Source organism: Cibotium barometz, chromosome 62 (genome assembly GCF_041138505.1).
Source record: "Cibotium barometz isolate CiBa-2024 chromosome 62, ASM4113850v1, whole genome shotgun sequence".
Classification (NCBI taxonomy): domain Eukaryota; kingdom Viridiplantae; phylum Streptophyta; class Polypodiopsida; order Cyatheales; family Cibotiaceae; genus Cibotium; species Cibotium barometz.
The window spans coordinates 12,670,795-12,692,922 of record NC_141107.1 but is presented as its reverse complement, the minus strand read 5'-3'; positions in this window follow the sequence as shown (position 1 = coordinate 12,692,922).

Sequence of the window (22,128 nt, the reverse complement as noted above, 5' to 3'; positions counted from 1 at the left end):
TATAAGATACTTAGTCAGTTCAAGGAAGAACTTGCACTTGGATCATTGGGATCAACGCTTTTTTCCCCATTCAAGAGGCACAGCCGTTGATTCCTATCCATAGAACAGTTACTGTCCGGGATTTTTTTTTTCTATCATAAAAAACAAAAGTTTGAGTCTCGATTTACGGATCCATCAGTCCAGCCTAACCCCATCCAATCCCATGGGTTAACCAACCGCCCAACCACTGTAGTGATGGGATCCAATTAAGAATTTGGTTAGGTTTTGTCCCGGGTACCAAGGAAAAGAGTTCCAAGGCCCCCTAGCCGGATGTTCATGCAAAATAAAACTAGTCACACCACTCACACACCCAATATGAAATTGCCTTTTTCAACCAGATTCAGCCAGTTTAAAACAATCCTTTAATAAAACCATAATATCACTGATCACAATCTTCCAATTTATCCCATTGATTCTTAATATCCCATCATTCCTTCATCAGAGTATATATGGCATCATTGGCAACTAGAACGCTCAGGGGCCATTTCGATAGTTCCTAGCCCTTAATACTCGGCAATATAATCACTTATCAAGATGGACTCTCGTTGAAGATCAGCAAGATCAACCAACAGACCCATATAAGGGGCCATGGACTCATCCATTGAAGACCAGCAAGGTCAATCAACCAGATCCATGCCCGATTTCAGAAAACAACTCCAACTCTGTTCCAATATCTTCCTCGACGCACGCGTGGGTATCCTAGGCGACCCAGAGCCCGAGCACCGTATGGTCAGCACCCTCTAGGATCCTTCGCAGGTGACTTAGCGCTTCACGCATAGGCCGCTTCCTTGGCCCCTCATCCACCGTACCGGAAGCTCACCATTTTAATCGCACCGAGGCTGGTCAAGACCTCGGCCGACCTTGCTACGCGAGACGTCCTTCATTGACTCCCCGTCAACAGTTGCAACTTTACCATCACGACTTTAATCACAAGACGGTCAAAATGCTCCCCCCAGCATTCTTGACATAAAACAATCATTTACAAACAGCATTTACAAACAGTTTACAATACAATTTCTATTTTAACTTTCATTTTTCCACATTATCCCTCATCAATCTACATTACTTATTCCATATTCCATTTATATGTATACTCATCCCATCACATCATTTCCATCTCATCACTTCAGATTTCCTCACATCACATATCGTATATTCACATCCATACATCCACATCTATATGCGTACATTCACATCCACATGCATACATCTACATCTCTATGCATACATCTACATCCACATTCACATTCACCTCCATACATCTACATCTATATGCATACATCCACCTCCACATTCACATCCACATCTATACATCTACATCTACATGCATACATCCACCTCCACATCCACATCTACATCTATACACCTACATCTACATGCATACATCCACATCTCCATTCACATCTACATCTATACATCTACATCTACATGCATCCATCCACCTCCACATCCACATCTACATCTATACATCTACATCTACATGCATACATCCATATCTCCATTCCCATCTACATCTATACATCTACATCTACATGCATCCATCCACTTCCACATCCACATCTACATCTATACATCTACATCTACATGTATACATCCACATCTCTATTCACATCTACATCTATACATCTACATCTACAAGTATACATCCATATCTCCATTCACATCTACATCTATACATCTACATCTACATACATCCATCCACATCTCCATTTACATCCTCATCAACACATCTATTTCTACATGTATACATCCACATCTCCATGCATACATCCACCTCCACATTCACACTCACATCCATACCTCTACATCTACATGCAACATCCATTAGGATGATAGTTCCTAGAATATGGTAGGAATTCCTCTTTTTATGCTTTGAATGAAATTATTTTATGCGTAAATTCTATAAAAATTTTGCCATAGCTCCGCTACTATGACTGATAAATCTCAATTTTTTCTAAGGGATAAGGCTCATTATTAAAGAAATAATTAGAATGGTCTCTAATTGGATCATCAATCCATAATGGTCTCTAATTGGAAAATAATTAGAATGGTCTCTAATTGGATCATCAATCCATAATGGATTGAATCATCAATATACATAAACTAAAAGCATAGAAAAAAGCCATTAATTTGACCTCAAGCATAGCTTAATCTTGGATTAAGGAAAAGCTTTATGAAAAGCTTCATTTGGATTAAGAATGGTTCATGAGTATGACCATTTCTTGAGTAAGAGAGAGAAATTACATAAAAACCATTAGAATTTAAACATAAATGGAAATTAACTTCTATAGCATTTATTAAATTATGTAACTCTTCACTACTATTCACCAATTAACTTCAATAGCACTTAAAAAACCATACCAATTAAACTTCTCAAGCTTGAGAGGGGTTGAGAAGAGAGAATCATTGAGTAATTATAGAAAAGATCAAAATTCAATATACTTACCTTATAATTTGCTTGATTCTTTATTCACGGTAGAGGCCCCCCCACCAATCAATTGGTTTAGTATGTTGATGGAGCCACCAATGGGGATTGAAGAAAGAGAGAAGTATCAAAAACTAGTGAATTATTAAAGAATTCACAGTTCTTGGCTTAGGTAGAGTAGAGTAACAATGTATAAGGCACTATATATTTTGGCTTAGGTGGAGTAGAGTAACAAAGCATAAGACACTATATATTTTGGCTTAGGTGGAGTAGAGTAACAAGGCATAAGACTCTATATATTTTGGCTTAGGTGGAGTAGAGTAACAAGGCATAAGACTCTATATCTTTTTCAACAAGGGAAGGCTTCTATTTATAGGAAAAATTGAGCTCCTAACCAAACAAACTGATTCTAGAATTTTCCAAGTCAGTTTGGTTGAATTGGGATTAGATTTTGACCTAGTTTGGTTACTTTTTGATTCGGTTTGGTTCCATTTTGATTTGGTTTGGTTCAAGAGAGATGAGAGATAAACATATCACATTATTTTTGAGTTTAAAACTCATTCAAGCATGTGAAATATGCACTTCCTTTAAAGAATTCCCCTTCCTTACATATGTGTCAAAATTTTATTGCTCATAGTTTTTTACTAATAAACCTTGTACATTTTCAACTCTTCATCTTATGTGAAATATGCACCTCCTTTAAAGAACTCCTCTTCCTTACATATGTGTCATAGTTTTTTTACTAATAAACCTTGTACATTTTCAACTCTTCATGTTATGTGAAATATGCACCTCCTTTAAAGAACTCCCCTTCCTTACATATGTGTTTATTTACTAATAAACCTTGTACATTTTCAACTCTTCATCTTATGTGAGCATTTACTCATTTTTGGATACCTAAAATATCTCATATTTTTAATATTGCTCATAGTTTTTTACTAATAAACCTTGTACATTTTCAACTCTTCATCTTATGTGAAATATGCACCTCCTTTAAAGAACTCCTCTTCCTTACATATGTGTCATAGTTTTTTTTTTACTAATAAACCTTGTACATTTTCAACTCTTCATCTTATGTGAGCATTTACTCATTTTTGGGTATCTTCTTTTTCAAATTGGATTTATCTCCTCCCTACACATGGATTGATGCTATTGGTCCATAGGAACCTTAATTGGACCATAATCTAAAAATTTCTAAAAATCTAGACCCTTAGACTAAGGTTCTTTATACCTATTTCCAATTAATTCCAATTGCACATTGAAAAATTCTTTTTGAATTTCTGTTTCAGGGGAACTTATTTTAATAAGATGAGTTATTTTTCTATCCAAAAATATTCATAATCTGAATATTATCTCTCTAGAATAATTTTCTCTCTCTAGGCTAAAACAGTTAGAAGCAAGGTCTTTATATTTCTGAAGAGGGATTGATTACAGGGGAAGATACTAGACATCAAAAAGGGGGTGGGGGAGGAATCTTACATTCTACCCCACTTAAAAAACGCGAGATGTCCTCATCTCGCAACTTGGGATAATTTCGCAAGATGCACGAATATGAGACTTAGAGAAAAATTTTAATCAAGATTAACCACCAAGAAAAGTCTTAAAGGGAGCAAGATTCAAAATAAGAACAAGATTTAAACTTTATTCATTCTCGGAACTTATACAGTAAAGATAGAAGAACTCTTTACACTTCCATAAGCCCGTCCATCATATGGTCACAAAAGCAGTCCTCACAAGCTGCACAAGTATAGGGTAACTAATCTATGGGAATGATTCTGCTGGTTATTGCCGCACCTATCTCAGTGGTATGAGGTGATCTAACAAAAGGACCTCTGAGAGGCAAGCCAAAAACGGGATAAAGGCATATCTTCTCATGAGGAAGAAAACATGCCAGTAAGAAGACCCGCTCAGAAAACCCAAGATGCCTTGATCTCATGACACAGTAATATCGGGAACCCAAACCCAAAGCTTCAATAACCATGGCCAAGCGAACATTGTTACGAAAGTGCTGCTGACCCCAGGGTGTTACCCTAGTTATGTTTTGATAGGTCCGCCATTTGGTCTGCGCTACAGAAGTTCCTAGGTGAGGAAAAAGTGAGCACTCATACTGTTCTATAAAGTCTTTCTTCACAGACTCTCTTGCGTCTTGAAGGTGAGAAATCATCAGGGATAAAACTAATTCCTGTTGCCAAGCCATGAAGGAGATTAAGAAAGAAAGGAGATTGATGGGAGTAAGATTACTGTGAGCGACAAGTAAAAGTTACGACTTATATAAAGGAAGGAGCTAGCGTAACCTAGAAGCCAACGGTAACTTGCCACTGAAGTTTTACCGTCTTTTTCATGATTTGCGTTTGACACATTTTTCTATAGAAGGCATTAAGAATTTTGAGATGAGGAGATAAAAGAAACTTGTAGGCTAAGTCACCTACTTTCATTGAATTCAGATATAAGGGTCACAATATCTGGGAGATAACTTCTTATACTCCCCAAGAGATAAAGAACTTCTTTTGGGCCGTACTCGAATGGAAACCAAAACCTTGGTATCCAAAACACCGATTCTCACTTCTGAACTCATTGTTCTAAATCCTTAAAACAGGTGGGCTCCTAAGAAGTATTCTAGGAAAAGGGTCTTCCTTTTTTAAACAGAAACTTTCTTTTATTTTAGAGAGGGAATAATTATAAGATCAGAAAGGGAGATTCTTACTCTTGTATACCTCGAAGGCTGGGGAGGAATCTTACATTCTACCCCACTTAAAAAGTACGAGATGTCCTCATCTCGCAAGGTAGAGGACTTCTCTTTTTCTTAAGATATAATTTTATTCTGGGGTTCCTTATATCCTGGTCAACCCAACAGAACACTGGGATAGAACTCATCATTAAATAATAATTCATTCAGATCATATCATTCATATCTTTAACAGGATAATGATCCATTAGACCGCAAAGTTTTCTTCGGAACCTTCCTCCACGGAAATTTCAGTCAAACAAGTTCTCAATTTGACATCCCTTAACTTGATCTACCGGTCAAGTATTAACAGTAGCAATCTAACAGCACAACCCACTAATCTCATAGTGATTTGCTGAATTCTTTATCATCATTTTAGTTATGAATATCATCACAGGGACTCGTCCCATTCCCCCTCATTGTGGTTTCATTATATTTCAACTAATTTTTAAAAATCAACATTTTTCAATCAGCATTTTCAATCAGAATCCAAATCAATTCATCCATTCTCAAACAGAATTAAAAATCATATCAATCACATTCTCAAAATAAGAACAAGATTTAAACTTTATTCATTCTCGGAACTTATACAGTAAAGATAGAAGAACTCTTTACACTTCCATAAGCCCGTCCATCATATGGTCACAAAAGCAGTCCTCACAAGCTGCACAAGTATAGGGTAACTAATCTATGGGAATGATTCTGCTGGTTATTGCCGCACCTATCTCAGTGGTATGAGGTGATCTAACAAAAGGACCTCTGAGAGGCAAGCCAAAAACGGGATAAAGGCATATCTTCTCATGAGGAAGAAAACATGCCAGTAAGAAGACCCGCTCAGAAAACCCAAGATGCCTTGATCTCATGACACAGTAATATCGGGGACCCAAACCCAAAGCTTCAATAACCATGGCCAAGCGAACATTGTTACGAAAGTGCTGCTGACCCCAGGGTGTTACCCTAGTTATGTTTTGATAGGTCCGCCATTTGGTCTGCGCTACAGAAGTTCCTAGGTGAGGAAAAAGTGAGCACTCATACTGTTCTATAAAGTCTTTCTTCACAGACTCTCTTGCGTCTTGAAGGTGAGAAATCATCAGGGATAAAACTAATTCCTGTTGCCAAGCCATGAAGGAGATTAAGAAAGAAAGGAGATTGATGGGAGTAAGATTACTGTGAGCGACAAGTAAAAGTTACGACTTATATAAAGGAAGGAGCTAGCGTAACCTAGAAGCCAACGGTAACATGCCACTGAAGTTTTACCGTCTTTTTCATGATTTGCGTTTGACACATTTTTCTATAGAAGGCATTAAGAATTTTGAGATGAGGAGATAAAAGAAACTTGTAGGCTAAGTCACCTACTTTCATTGAATTCAGATATAAGGGTCACAATATCTGGGAGATAACTTCTTATACTCCCCAAGAGATAAAGAACTTCTTTTGGGCCGTACTCGAATGGAAACCAAAACCTTGGTATCCAAAACACCGATTCTCACTTCTGAACTCATTGTTCTAAATCCTTAAAACAGGTGGGCTCCTAAGAAGTATTCTAGGAAAAGGGTCTTCCTTTTTTAAACAGAAACTTTCTTTTATTTTAGAGAGGGAATAATTATAAGATCAGAAAGGGAGATTCTTACTCTTGTATACCTCGAAGGCTGGGGAGGAATCTTACATTCTACCCCACTTAAAAAGTACGAGATGTCCTCATCTCGCAAGGTAGAGGACTTCTCTTTTTCTTAAGATATAATTTTATTCTGGGGTTCCTTATATCCTGGTCAACCCAACAGAACACTGGGATAGAACTCATCATTAAATAATAATTCATTCAGATCATATCATTCATATCTTTAGCAGGATAATGATCCATTAGACCGCAAAGTTTCCTTCGGAACCTTCCTCCACGGAAATTTCAGTCAAACAAGTTCTCAATTTGACATCCCTTAACTTGATCTACCGGTCAAGTATTAACAGTAGCAATCTAACAGCACAACCCACTAATCTCATAGTGATTTGCTGAATTCTTTATCATCATTTTAGTTATGAATATCATCACAGGGACTCGTCCCATTCCCCCTCATTGTGGTTTCATTATATTTCAACTAATTTTTAAAAATCAACATTTTTCAATCAGCATTTTCAATCAGAATCCAAATCAATTCATCCATTCTCAAACAGAATTAAAAATCATATCAATCACATTCGAAATCATCATCTAGATAGCATTAACACTTATAATTTCAAGTCTTAGATTTACTCGTATATACTGTCAGTAAAGAGCTGCAGTATACTCTCGGTATATACGGGTAGTCACGGCCCTTGGAATTATAAGGTAAATACTATCATGTCTAGGCCTCAAGCAAGTCAGGGATTCTATATAATTGCGGTACTTCCATCTGAAGACCCAATTACCAAAATTATGAATTTCAGTTTGAATATCAAATTGTATGAATTATCTCACACAATTATAACCTTTTTGTGTTTCTTGATAAATTTTTGACATATTTGTCTTCTCAGTTGATCTTTATTAACCAAATGCTCTGATACCAACTGTAAGATCCCTGTTCCCACCGAGCAACGGATTTGGGCACTGGCAGCGGAAGTAGCGCTTCTCGCACGGAACAGGGGTCCCACACTCGGGGCCTCGCCCACGGATATCCGGATAAGAGACTAATCCGTCGGTTGTTCCAAAACCGAACCCGGAAAAACTTTCTTAACCGGAAGCACGGGCGATTCCACCAGGATAACTTTTTACTCTAACGTAGTCAAGATCATTTCTGATCGAGATGATCCAATTACATCTATAAGATACTTAGTCAGTTCAAGGAAGAACTTGCACTTGGATCATTGGGATCAACGCTTTTTTCCCCATTCAAGAGGCACAGCCGTTGATTCCTATCCATAGAACAGTTACTGTCCGGGAATTTTTTTTTTTCTATCGTAAAAAATAAAAGTTTGAGTCTCGATTTACGGATCCATCAGTCCAGCCTAACCCCATCCAATCCCATGGGTTAACCAACCGCCCAACCACTGTAGTGATGGGATCCAATTAAGAATTTGGTTAGGTTTTGTCCCGGGTACCAAGGAAAAGAGTTCCAAGGCCCCCTAGCCGGATGTTCATGCAAAATAAAACTAGTCACACCACTCACACACCCAATATGAAATTGCCTTTTTCAACCAGATTCAGCCAGTTTAAAACAATCCTTTAATAAAACCATAATATCACTGATCACAATCTTCCAATTTATCCCATTGATTCTTAATATCCCATCATTCCTTCATCAGAGTATATATGGCATCATTGGCAACTAGAACGCTCAGGGGCCATTTCGATAGTTCCTAGCCCTTAATACTCGGCAATATAATCACTTATCAAGATGGACTCTCGTTGAAGATCAGCAAGATCAACCAACAGACCCATATAAGGGGCCATGGACTCATCCATTGAAGACCAGCAAGGTCAATCAACCAGATCCATGCCCGATTTCAGAAAACAACTCCAACTCTGTTCCAATATCTTCCTCGACGCACGCGTGGGTATCCTAGGCGACCCAGAGCCCGAGCACCGTATGGTCAGCACCCTCTAGGATCCTTCGCAGGTGACCTAGCGCTTCACGCATAGGCCGCTTCCTTGGCCCCTCATCCACCGTACCGGAAGCTCACCATTTTTAATCGCACCGAGGCTGGTCAAGACCTCGGCCGACCTTGCTACGCGAGACGTCCTTCATTGACTCCCCGTCAGCAGTTGCAACTTTACCATCACGACTTTAATCACAAGACGGTCAAAATGCTCCCCCCAGCATTCTTGACATAAAATAATCATTTACAAACAGCATTTACAAACAGTTTACAATACAATTTCTATTTTAACTTTCATTTTTCCACATTATCCCTCATCAATCTACATTACTTATTCCATATTCCATTTATATGTATACTCATCCCATCACATCATTTCCATCTCATCACTTCAGATTTCCTCACATCACATATCGTATATTCACATCCATACATCCACATCTATATGCGTACATTCACATCCACATGCATACATCTACATCTCTATGCATACATCTACATCCACATTCACATTCACCTCCATACATCTACATCTATATGCATACATCCACCTCCACATTCACATCCACATCTATACATCTACATCTACATGCATACATCCACCTCCACATCCACATCTACATCTATACACCTACATCTACATGCATACATCCACATCTCCATTCACATCTACATCTATACATCTACATCTACATGCATCCATCCACCTCCACATCCACATCTACATCTATACATCTACATCTACATGCATACATCCATATCTCCATTCCCATCTACATCTATACATCTACATCTACATGCATCCATCCACTTCCACATCCACATCTACATCTATACATCTACATCTACATGTATACATCCACATCTCTATTCACATCTACATCTATACATCTACATCTACATGTATACATCCATATCTCCATTCACATCTACATCTATACATCTACATCTACATACATCCATCCACATCTCCATTTACATCCTCATCAACACATCTATTTCTACATGCATACATCCACATCTCCATGCATACATCCACCTCCACATTCACACTCACATCCATACCTCTACATCTACATGCAACATCCATTAGGATGATAGTTCCTAGAATATGGTAGGAATTCCTCTTTTTATGCTTTGAATGAAATTATTTTATGCGTAAATTCTATAAAAATTTTGCCATAGCTCCGCTACTATGACTGATAAATCTCAATTTTTTCTAAGGGATAAGGCTCATTATTAAAGAAATAATTAGAATGGTCTCTAATTGGATCATCAATCCATAATGGTCTCTAATTGGAAAATAATTAGAATGGTCTCTAATTGGATCATCAATCCATAATGGATTGAATCATCAATATACATAAACTAAAAGCATAGAAAAAAGCCATTAATTTGACCTCAAGCATAGCTTAATCTTGGATTAAGGAAAGGCTTTATGAAAAGCTTCATTTGGATTAAGAATGGTTCATGAGTATGACCATTTCTTGAGTAAGAGAGAGAAATTACATAAAAACCATTAGAATTTAAACATAAATGGAAATTAACTTCTATAGCATTTATTAAATTATGTAACTCTTCACTACTATTCACCAATTAACTTCAATAGCACTTTAAAAAACCATACCAATTAAACTTCTCAAGCTTGAGAGGGGTTGAGAAGAGAGAATCATTGAGTAATTATAGAAAAGATCAAAATTCAATATACTTACCTTATAATTTGCTTGATTCTTTATTCACGGTAGAGGCCCCCCCACCAATCAATTGGTTTAGTATGTTGATGGAGCCACCAATGGGGATTGAAGAAAGAGAGAAGTATCAAAAACTAGTGAATTATTAAAGAATTCACAGTTCTTGGCTTAGGTAGAGTAGAGTAACAATGTATAAGGCACTATATATTTTGGCTTAGGTGGAGTAGAGTAACAAAGCATAAGACACTATATATTTTGGCTTAGGTGGAGTAGAGTAACAAGGCATAAAACTCTATATATTTTGGCTTAGGTGGAGTAGAGTAACAAGGCATAAGACTCTATATATTTTGGCTTAGGTGGAGTAGAGTAACAAGGCATAAGACTCTATATATTTTGGCTTAGGTGGAGTAGAGTAACAAGGCATAAGACTCTATATCTTTTTCAACAAGGGAAGGCTTCTATTTATAGGAAAAATTGAGCTCCTAACCAAACAAACTGATTCTAGAATTTTCCAAGTCAGTTTGGTTGAATTGGGACTAGATTTTGACCTAGTTTGGTTACTTTTGATTCGGTTTGGTTCCATTTTGATTTGGTTTGGTTCAAGAGAGATGAGAGATAAACATATCACATTATTTTTGAGTTTAAAACTCATTCAAGCATGTGAAATATGCACTTCCTTTAAAGAATTCCCCTTCCTTACATATGTGTCAAAATTTTATTGCTCATAGTTTTTTACTAATAAACCTTGTACATTTTCAACTCTTCATCTTATGTGAAATATGCACCTCCTTTAAAGAACTCCTCTTCCTTACATATGTGTCATAGTTTTTTTACTAATAAACCTTGTACATTTTCAACTCTTCATGTTATGTGAAATATGCACCTCCTTTAAAGAACTCCCCTTCCTTACATATGTGTTTATTTACTAATAAACCTTGTACATTTTCAACTCTTCATCTTATGTGAGCATTTACTCATTTTTGGATACCTAAAATATCTCATATTTTTAATATTGCTCATAGTTTTTTACTAATAAACCTTGTACATTTTCAACTCTTCATCTTATGTGAAATATGCACCTCCTTTAAAGAACTCCTCTTCCTTACATATGTGTCATAGTTTTTTTTTTACTAATAAACCTTGTACATTTTCAACTCTTCATCTTATGTGAGCATTTACTCATTTTTGGGTATCTTCTTTTTCAAATTGGATTTATCTCCTCCCTACACATGGATTGATGCTATTGGTCCATAGGAACCTTAATTGGACCATAATCTAAAAATTTCTAAAAATCTAGACCCTTAGACTAAGGTTCTTTATACCTATTTCCAATTAATTCCAATTGCACATTGAAAAATTCTTTTTGAATTTCTGTTTCAGGGGAACTTATTTTAATAAGATGAGTTATTTTTCTATCCAAAAATATTCATAATCTGAATATTATCTCTCTAGAATAATTTTCTCTCTCTAGGCTAAAACAGTTAGAAGCAAGGTCTTTATATTTCTGAAGAGGGATTGATTACAGGGGAAGATACTAGACATCAAAAAGGGGGTGGGGGAGGAATCTTACATTCTACCCCACTTAAAAAACGCGAGATTTCCTCATCTCGCAACTTGGGATAATTTCGCAAGATGCACGAATATGAGACTTAGAGAAAAATTTTAATCAAGATTAACCACCAAGAAAAGTCTTAAAGGGAGCAAGATTCAAAATAAGAACAAGATTTAAACTTTATTCATTCTCGGAACTTATACAGTAAAGATAGAAGAACTCTTTACACTTCCATAAGCCCGTCCATCATATGGTCACAAAAGCAGTCCTCACAAGCTGCACAAGTATAGGGTAACTAATCTATGGGAATGATTCTGCTGGTTATTGCCGCACCTATCTCAGTGGTATGAGGTGATCTAACAAAAGGACCTCTGAGAGGCAAGCCAAAAACGGGATAAAGGCATATCTTCTCATGAGGAAGAAAACATGCCAGTAAGAAGACCCGCTCAGAAAACCCAAGATGCCTTGATCTCATGACACAGTAATATCGGGGACCCAAACCCAAAGCTTCAATAACCATGGCCAAGCGAACATTGTTACGAAAGTGCTGCTGACCCCAGGGTGTTACCCTAGTTATGTTTTGATAGGTCCGCCATTTGGTCTGCGCTACAGAAGTTCCTAGGTGAGGAAAAAGTGAGCACTCATACTGTTCTATAAAGTCTTTCTTCACAGACTCTCTTGCGTCTTGAAGGTGAGAAATCATCAGGGATAAAACTAATTCCTGTTGCCAAGCCATGAAGGAGATTAAGAAAGAAAGGAGATTGATGGGAGTAAGATTACTGTGAGCGACAAGTAAAAGTTACGACTTATATAAAGGAAGGAGCTAGCGTAACCTAGAAGCCAACGGTAACATGCCACTGAAGTTTTACCGTCTTTTTCATGATTTGCGTTTGACACATTTTTCTATAGAAGGCATTAAGAATTTTGAGATGAGGAGATAAAAGAAACTTGTAGGCTAAGTCACCTACTTTCATTGAATTCAGATATAAGGGTCACAATATCTGGGAGATAACTTCTTATACTCCCCAAGAGATAAAGAACTTCTTTTGGGCCGTACTCGAATGGAAACCAAAACCTTGGTATCCAAAACACCGATTCTCACTTCTGAACTCATTGTTCTAAATCCTTAAAACAGGTGGGCTCCTAAGAAGTATTCTAGGAAAAGGGTCTTCCTTTTTTAAACAGAAACTTTCTTTTATTTTAGAGAGGGAATAATTATAAGATCAGAAAGGGAGATTCTTACTCTTGTATACCTCGAAGGCTGGGGAGGAATCTTACATTCTACCCCACTTAAAAAGTACGAGATGTCCTCATCTCGCAAGGTAGAGGACTTCTCTTTTTCTTAAGATATAATTTTATTCTGGGGTTCCTTATATCCTGGTCAACCCAACAGAACACTGGGATAGAACTCATCATTAAATAATAATTCATTCAGATCATATCATTCATATCTTTAACAGGATAATGATCCATTAGACCGCAAAGTTTCCTTCGGAACCTTCCTCCACGGAAATTTCAGTCAAACAAGTTCTCAATTTGACATCCCTTAACTTGATCTACCGGTCAAGTATTAACAGTAGCAATCTAACAGCACAACCCACTAATCTCATAGTGATTTGCTGAATTCTTTATCATCATTTTAGTTATGAATATCATCACAGGGACTCGTCCCATTCCCCCTCATTGTGGTTTCATTATATTTCAACTAATTTTTAAAAATCAACATTTTTCAATCAGCATTTTCAATCAGAATCCAAATCAATTCATCCATTCTCAAACAGAATTAAAAATCATATCAATCACATTCGAAATCATCATCTAGATAGCATTAACACTTATAATTTCAAGTCTTAGATTTACTCGTATATACTGTCAGTAAAGAGCTGCAGTATACTCTCGGTATATACGGGTAGTCACGGCCCTTGGAATTATAAGGTAAATACTATCATGTCTAGGCCTCAAGCAAGTCAGGGATTCTATATAATTGCGGTACTTCCATCTGAAGACCCAATTACCAAAATTATGAATTTCAGTTTGAATATCAAATTGTATGAATTATCTCACACAATTATAACCTTTTGTGTTTCTTGATAAATTTTTGACATATTTGTCTTCTCAGTTGATCTTTATTAACCAAATGCTCTGATACCAACTGTAAGATCCCTGTTCCCACCGAGCAACGGATTTGGGCACTGGCAGCGGAAGTAGCGCTTCTCGCACGGAACAGGGGTCCCACACTCGGGGCCTCGCCCACGGATATCCGGATAAGAGACTAATCCGTCGGTTGTTCCAAAACCGAACCCGGAAAAACTTTCTTAACCGGAAGCACGGGCGATTCCACCAGGATAACTTTTTACTCTAACGTAGTCAAGATCATTTCTGATCGAGATGATCCAATTACATCTATAAGATACTTAGTCAGTTCAAGGAAGAACTTGCACTTGGATCATTGGGATCAACGCTTTTTTCCCCATTCAAGAGGCACAGCCATTGATTCCTATCCATAGAACAGTTACTGTCCGGGAATTTTTTTTTTCTATCGTAAAAAACAAAAGTTTGAGTCTCGATTTACGGATCCATCAGTCCAGTCTAACCCCATCCAATCCCATGGGTTAACCAACCGCCCAACCACTGTAGTGATGGGATCCAATTAAGAATTTGGTTAGGTTTTGTCCCGGGTACCAAGGAAAAGAGTTCCAAGGCCCCCTAGCCGGATGTTCATGCAAAATAAAACTAGTCACACCACTCACACACGCAATATGAAATTGCCTTTTTCAACCAGATTCAGCCAGTTTAAAACAATCCTTTAATAAAACCATAATATCACTGATCACAATCTTCCAATTTATCCCATTGATTCTTAATATCCCATCATTCCTTCATCAGAGTATATATGGCATCATTGGCAACTAGAACGCTCAGGGGCCATTTCGATAGTTCCTAGCCCTTAATACTCGGCAATATAATCACTTATCAAGATGGACTCTCGTTGAAGATCAGCAAGATCAACCAACAGACCCATATAAGGGGCCATGGACTCATCCATTGAAGACCAGCAAGGTCAATCAACCAGATCCATGCCCGATTTCAGAAAACAACTCCAACTCTGTTCCAATATCTTCCTCGACGCACGCGTGGGTATCCTAGGCGACCCAGAGCCCGAGCACCGTATGGTCAGCACCCTCTAGGATCCTTCGCAGGTGACCTAGCGCTTCACGCATAGGCCGCTTCCTTGGCCCCTCATCCACCGTACCGGAAGCTCACCATTTTTAATCGCACCGAGGCTGGTCAAGACCTCGGCCGACCTTGCTACGCGAGACGTCCTTCATTGACTCCCCGTCAGCAGTTGCAACTTTACCATCACGACTTTAATCACAAGACGGTCAAAATGCTCCCCCCAGCATTCTTGACATAAAACAATCATTTACAAATAGCATTTACAAACAGTTTACAATACAATTTCTATTTTAACTTTCATTTTTCCACATTATCCCTCATCAATCTACATTACTTATTCCATATTCCATTTATATGTATACTCATCCCATCACATCATTTCCATCTCATCACTTCAGATTTCCTCACATCACATATCGTATATTCACATCCATACATCCACATCTATATGCGTACATTCACATCCACATGCATACATCTACATCTCTATGCATACATCTACATCCACATTCACATTCACCTCCATACATCTGCATCTATATGCATACATCCACCTCCACATTCACATCCACATCTATACATCTACATCTACATGCATACATCCACCTCCACATCCACATCTACATCTATACACCTACATCTACATGCATACATCCACATCTCCATTCACATCTACATCTATACATCTACATCTACATGCATCCATCCACCTCCACATCCACATCTACATCTATACATCTACATCTACATGCATACATCCATATCTCCATTCCCATCTACATCTATACATCTACATCTACATGCATCCATCCACTTCCACATCCACATCTACATCTATACATCTACATCTACATGTATACATCCACATCTCTATTCACATCTACATCTATACATCTACATCTACATGTATACATCCATATCTCCATTCACATCTACATCTATACATCTACATCTACATACATCCATCCACATCTCCATTTACATCCTCATCAACACATCTATTTCTACATGCATACATCCACATCTCCATGCATACATCCACCTCCACATTCACACTCACATCCATACCTCTACATCTACATGCAACATCCATTAGGATGATAGTTCCTAGAATATGGTAGGAATTCCTCTTTTTATGCTTTGAATGAAATTATTTTATGCGTAAATTCTATAAAAATTTTGCCATAGCTCCGCTACTATGACTGATAAATCTCAATTTTTTCTAAGGGATAAGGCTCATTATTAAAGAAATAATTAGAATGGTCTCTAATTGGATCATCAATCCATAATGGTCTCTAATTGGAAAATAATTAGAATGGTCTCTAATTGGATCATCAATCCATAATGGATTGAATCATCAATATACATAAACTAAAAGCATAGAAAAAAGCCATTAATTTGACCTCAAGCATAGCTTAATCTTGGATTAAGGAAAAGCTTTATGAAAAGCTTCATTTGGATTAAGAATGGTTCATGAGTATGACCATTTCTTGAGTAAGAGAGAGAAATTACATAAAAACCATTAGAATTTAAACATAAATGGAAATTAACTTCTATAGCATTTATTAAATTATGTAACTCTTCACTACTATTCACCAATTAACTTCAATAGCACTTAAAAAACCATACCAATTAAACTTCTCAAGCTTGAGAGGGGTTGAGAAGAGAGAATCATTGAGTAATTATAGAAAAGATCAAAATTCAATATACTTACCTTATAATTTGCTTGATTCTTTATTCACGGTAGAGGCTCCCCCACCAATCAATTGGTTTAGTATGTTGATGGAGCCACCAATGGGGATTAAAGAAAGAGAGAAGTATCAAAAACTAGTGAATTATTAAAGAATTCACAGTTCTTGGCTTAGGTAGAGTAGAGTAACAATGTATAAGGCACTATATATTTTGGCTTAGGTGGAGTAGAGTAACAAAGCATAAGACACTATATATTTTGGCTTAGGTGGAGTAGAGTAACAAGGCATAAAACTCTATATATTTTGGCTTAGGTGGAGTAGAGTAACAAGGCATAAGACTCTATATATTTTGGCTTAGGTGGAGTAGAGTAACAAGGCATAAGACTCTATATATTTTGGCTTAGGTGGAGTAGAGTAACAAGGCATAAGACTCTATATCTTTTTCAACAAGGGAAGGCTTCTATTTATAGGAAAAATTGAGCTCCTAACCAAACAAACTGATTCTAGAATTTTCCAAGTCAGTTTGGTTGAATTGGGACTAGATTTTGACCTAGTTTGGTTACTTTTTGATTCGGTTTGGTTCCATTTTGATTTGGTTTGGTTCAAGAGAGATGAGAGATAAACATATCACATTATTTTTGAGTTTAAAACTCATTCAAGCATGTGAAATATGCACTTCCTTTAAAGAATTCCCCTTCCTTACATATGTGTCAAAATTTTATTGCTCATAGTTTTTTACTAATAAACCTTGTACATTTTCAACTCTTCATCTTATGTGAAATATGCACCTCCTTTAAAGAACTCCTCTTCCTTACATATGTGTCATAGTTTTTTTACTAATAAACCTTGTACATTTTCAACTCTTCATGTTATGTGAAATATGCACCTCCTTTAAAGAACTCCCCTTCCTTACATATGTGTTTATTTACTAATAAACCTTGTACATTTTCAACTCTTCATCTTATGTGAGCATTTACTCATTTTTGGATACCTAAAATATCTCATATTTTTAATATTGCTCATAGTTTTTTACTAATAAACCTTGTACATTTTCAACTCTTCATCTTATGTGAAATATGCACCTCCTTTAAAGAACTCCTCTTCCTTACATATGTGTCATAGTTTTTTTTTTACTAATAAACCTTGTACATTTTCAACTCTTCATCTTATGTGAGCAATTACTCATTTTTGGGTATCTTCTTTTTCAAATTGGATTTATCTCCTCCCTACACATGGATTGATGCTATTGGTCCATAGGAACCTTAATTGGACCATAATCTAAAAATTTCTAAAAATCTAGACCCTTAGACTAAGGTTCTTTATACCTATTTCCAATTAATTCCAATTGCACATTGAAAAATTCTTTTTGAATTTCTGTTTCAGGGGAACTTATTTTAATAAGATGAGTTATTTTTCTATCCAAAAATATTCATAATCTGAATATTATCTCTCTAGAATAATTTTCTCTCTCTAGGCTAAAACAGTTAGAAGCAAGGTCTTTATATTTCTGAAGAGGGATTGATTACAGGGGAAGATACTAGACATCAAAAAGGGGGTGGGGGAGGAATCTTACATTCTACCCCACTTAAAAAACGCGAGATTTCCTCATCTCGCAACTTGGGATAATTTCGCAAGATGCACGAATATGAGACTTAGAGAAAAATTTTAATCAAGATTAACCACCAAGAAAAGTCTTAAAGGGAGCAAGATTCAAAATAAGAACAAGATTTAAACTTTATTCATTCTCGGAACTTATACAGTAAAGATAGAAGAACTCTTTACACTTCCATAAGCCCGTCCATCATATGGTCACAAAAGCAGTCCTCACAAGCTGCACAAGTATAGGGTAACTAATCTATGGGAATGATTCTGCTGGTTATTGCCGCACCTATCTCAGTGGTATGAGGTGATCTAACAAAAGGACCTCTGAGAGGCAAGCCAAAAACGGGATAAAGGCATATCTTCTCATGAGGAAGAAAACATGCCAGTAAGAAGATCCGCTCAGAAAACCCAAGATGCCTTGATCTCATGACACAGTAATATCGGGGACCCAAACCCAAAGCTTCAATAACCATGGCCAAGCGAACATTGTTACGAAAGTGCTGCTGACCCCAGGGTGTTACCCTAGTTATGTTTTGATAGGTCCGCCATTTGGTCTGCGCTACAGAAGTTCCTAGGTGAGGAAAAAGTGAGCACTCATACTGTTCTATAAAGTCTTTCTTCACAGACTCTCTTGCGTCTTGAAGGTGAGAAATCATCAGGGATAAAACTAATTCCTGTTGCCAAGCCATGAAGGAGATTAAGAAAGAAAGGAGATTGATGGGAGTAAGATTACTGTGAGCGACAAGTAAAAGTTACGACTTATATAAAGGAAGGAGCTAGCGTAACCTAGAAGCCAACGGTAACTTGCCACTGAAGTTTTACCGTCTTTTTCATGATTTGCGTTTGACACATTTTTCTATAGAAGGCATTAAGAATTTTGAGATGAGGAGATAAAAGAAACTTGTAGGCTAAGTCACCTACTTTCATTGAATTCAGATATAAGGGTCACAATATCTGGGAGATAACTTCTTATACTCCCCAAGAGATAAAGAACTTCTTTTGGGCCGTACTCGAATGGAAACCAAAACCTTGGTATCCAAAACACCGATTCTCACTTCTGAACTCATTGTTCTAAATCCTTAAAACAGGTGGGCTCCTAAGAAGTATTCTAGGAAAAGGGTCTTCCTTTTTTAAACCGAAACTTTCTTTTATTTTAGAGAGGGAATAATTATAAGATCAGAAAGGGAGATTCTTACTCTTGTATACCTCGAAGGCTGGGGAGGAATCTTACATTCTACCCCACTTAAAAAGTACGAGATGTCCTCATCTCGCAAGGTAGAGGACTTCTCTTTTTCTTAAGATATAATTTTATTCTGGGGTTCCTTATATCCTGGTCAACCCAACAGAACACTGGGATAGAACTCATCATTAAATAATAATTCATTCAGATCATATCATTCATATCTTTAACAGGATAATGATCCATTAGACCGCAAAGTTTCCTTCGGAACCTTCCTCCACGGAAATTTCAGTCAAACAAGTTCTCAATTTGACATCCCTTAACTTGATCTACCGGTCAAGTATTAACAGTAGCAATCTAACAGCACAACCCACTAATCTCATAGTGATTTGCTGAATTCTTTATCATCATTTTAGTTATGAATATCATCACAGGGACTCGTCCCATTCCCCCTCATTGTGGTTTCATTATATTTCAACTAATTTTTAAAAATCAACATTTTTCAATCAGCATTTTCAATCAGAATCCAAATCAATTCATCCATTCTCAAACAGAATTAAAAATCATATCAATCACATTCGAAATCATCATCTAGATAGCATTAACACTTATAATTTCAAGTCTTAGATTTACTCGTATATACTGTCAGTAAAGAGCTGCAGTATACTCTCGGTATATACGGGTAGTCACGGCCCTTGGAATTATAAGGTAAATACTATCATGTCTAGGCCTCAAGCAAGTCAGGGATTCTATATAATTGCGGTACTTCCATCTGAAGACCCAATTACCAAAATTATGAATTTCAGTTTGAATATCAAATTGTATGAATTATCTCACACAATTATAACCTTTTGTGTTTCTTGATAAATTTTTGACATATTTGTCTTCTCAGTTGATCTTTATTAACCAAATGCTCTGATACCAACTGTAAGATCCCTGTTCCCACCGAGCAACGGATTTGGGCACTGGCAGCGGAAGTAGCGCTTCTCGCACGGAACAGGGGTCCCACACTCGGGGCCTCGCCCACGGATATCCGGATAAGAGACTAATCCGTCGGTTGTTCCAAAACCGAACCCGGAAAAACTTTCTTAACCGGAAGCACGGGCGATTCCACCAGGATAACTTTTTACTCTAACGTAGTCAAGATCATTTCTGATCGAGATGATCCAATTACATCTATAAGATACTTAGTCAGTTCAAGGAAGAACTTGCACTTGGATCATTGGGATCAACGCTTTTTTCCCCATTCAAGAGGCACAGCCGTTGATTCCTATCCATAGAACAGTTACTGTCCGAGAATTTTTTTTTTTCTATCGTAAAAAACAAAAGTTTGAGTCTCGATTTACGGATCCATCAGTCCAGCCTAACCCCATCCAATCCCATGGGTTAACCAACCGCCCAACCACTGTAGTGATGGGATCCAATTAAGAATTTGGTTAGGTTTTGTCCCGGGTACCAAGGAAAAGAGTTCCAAGGCCCCCTAGCCGGATGTTCATGCAAAATAAAACTAGTCACACCACTCACACACCCAATATGAAATTGCCTTTTTCAACCAGATTCAGCCAGTTTAAAACAATCCTTTAATAAAACCATAATATCACTGATCACAATCTTCCAATTTATCCCATTGATTCTTAATATCCCATCATTCCTTCATCAGAGTATATATGGCATCATTGGCAACTAGAACGCTCAGGGGCCATTTCGATAGTTCCTAGCCCTTAATACTCGGCAATATAATCACTTATCAAGATGGACTCTCGTTGAAGATCAGCAAGATCAACCAACAGACCCATATAAGGGGCCATGGACTCATCCATTGAAGACCAGCAAGGTCAATCAACCAGATCCATGCCCGATTTCAGAAAACAACTCCAACTCTGTTCCAATATCTTCCTCGACGCACGCGTGGGTATCCTAGGCGACCCAGAGCCCGAGCACCGTATGGTCAGCACCCTCTAGGATCCTTCGCAGGTGACCTAGCGCTTCACGCATAGGCCGCTTCCTTGGCCCCTCATCCACCGTACCGGAAGCTCACCATTTTTAATCGCACCGAGGCTGGTCAAGACCTCGGCCGACCTTGCTACGCGAGACGTCCTTCATTGACTCCCCGTCAGCAGTTGCAACTTTACCATCACGACTTTAATCACAAGACGGTCAAAATGCTCCCCCCAGCATTCTTGACATAAAACAATCATTTACAAACAGCATTTACAAACAGTTTACAATACAATTTCTATTTTAACTTTCATTTTTCCACATTATCCCTCATCAATCTACATTACTTATTCCATATTCCATTTATATGTATACTCATCCCATCACATCATTTCCATCTCATCACTTCAGATTTCCTCACATCACATATCGTATATTCACATCCATACATCCACATCTATATGCGTACATTCACATCCACATGCATACATCTACATCTCTATGCATACATCTACATCCACATTCACATTCACCTCCA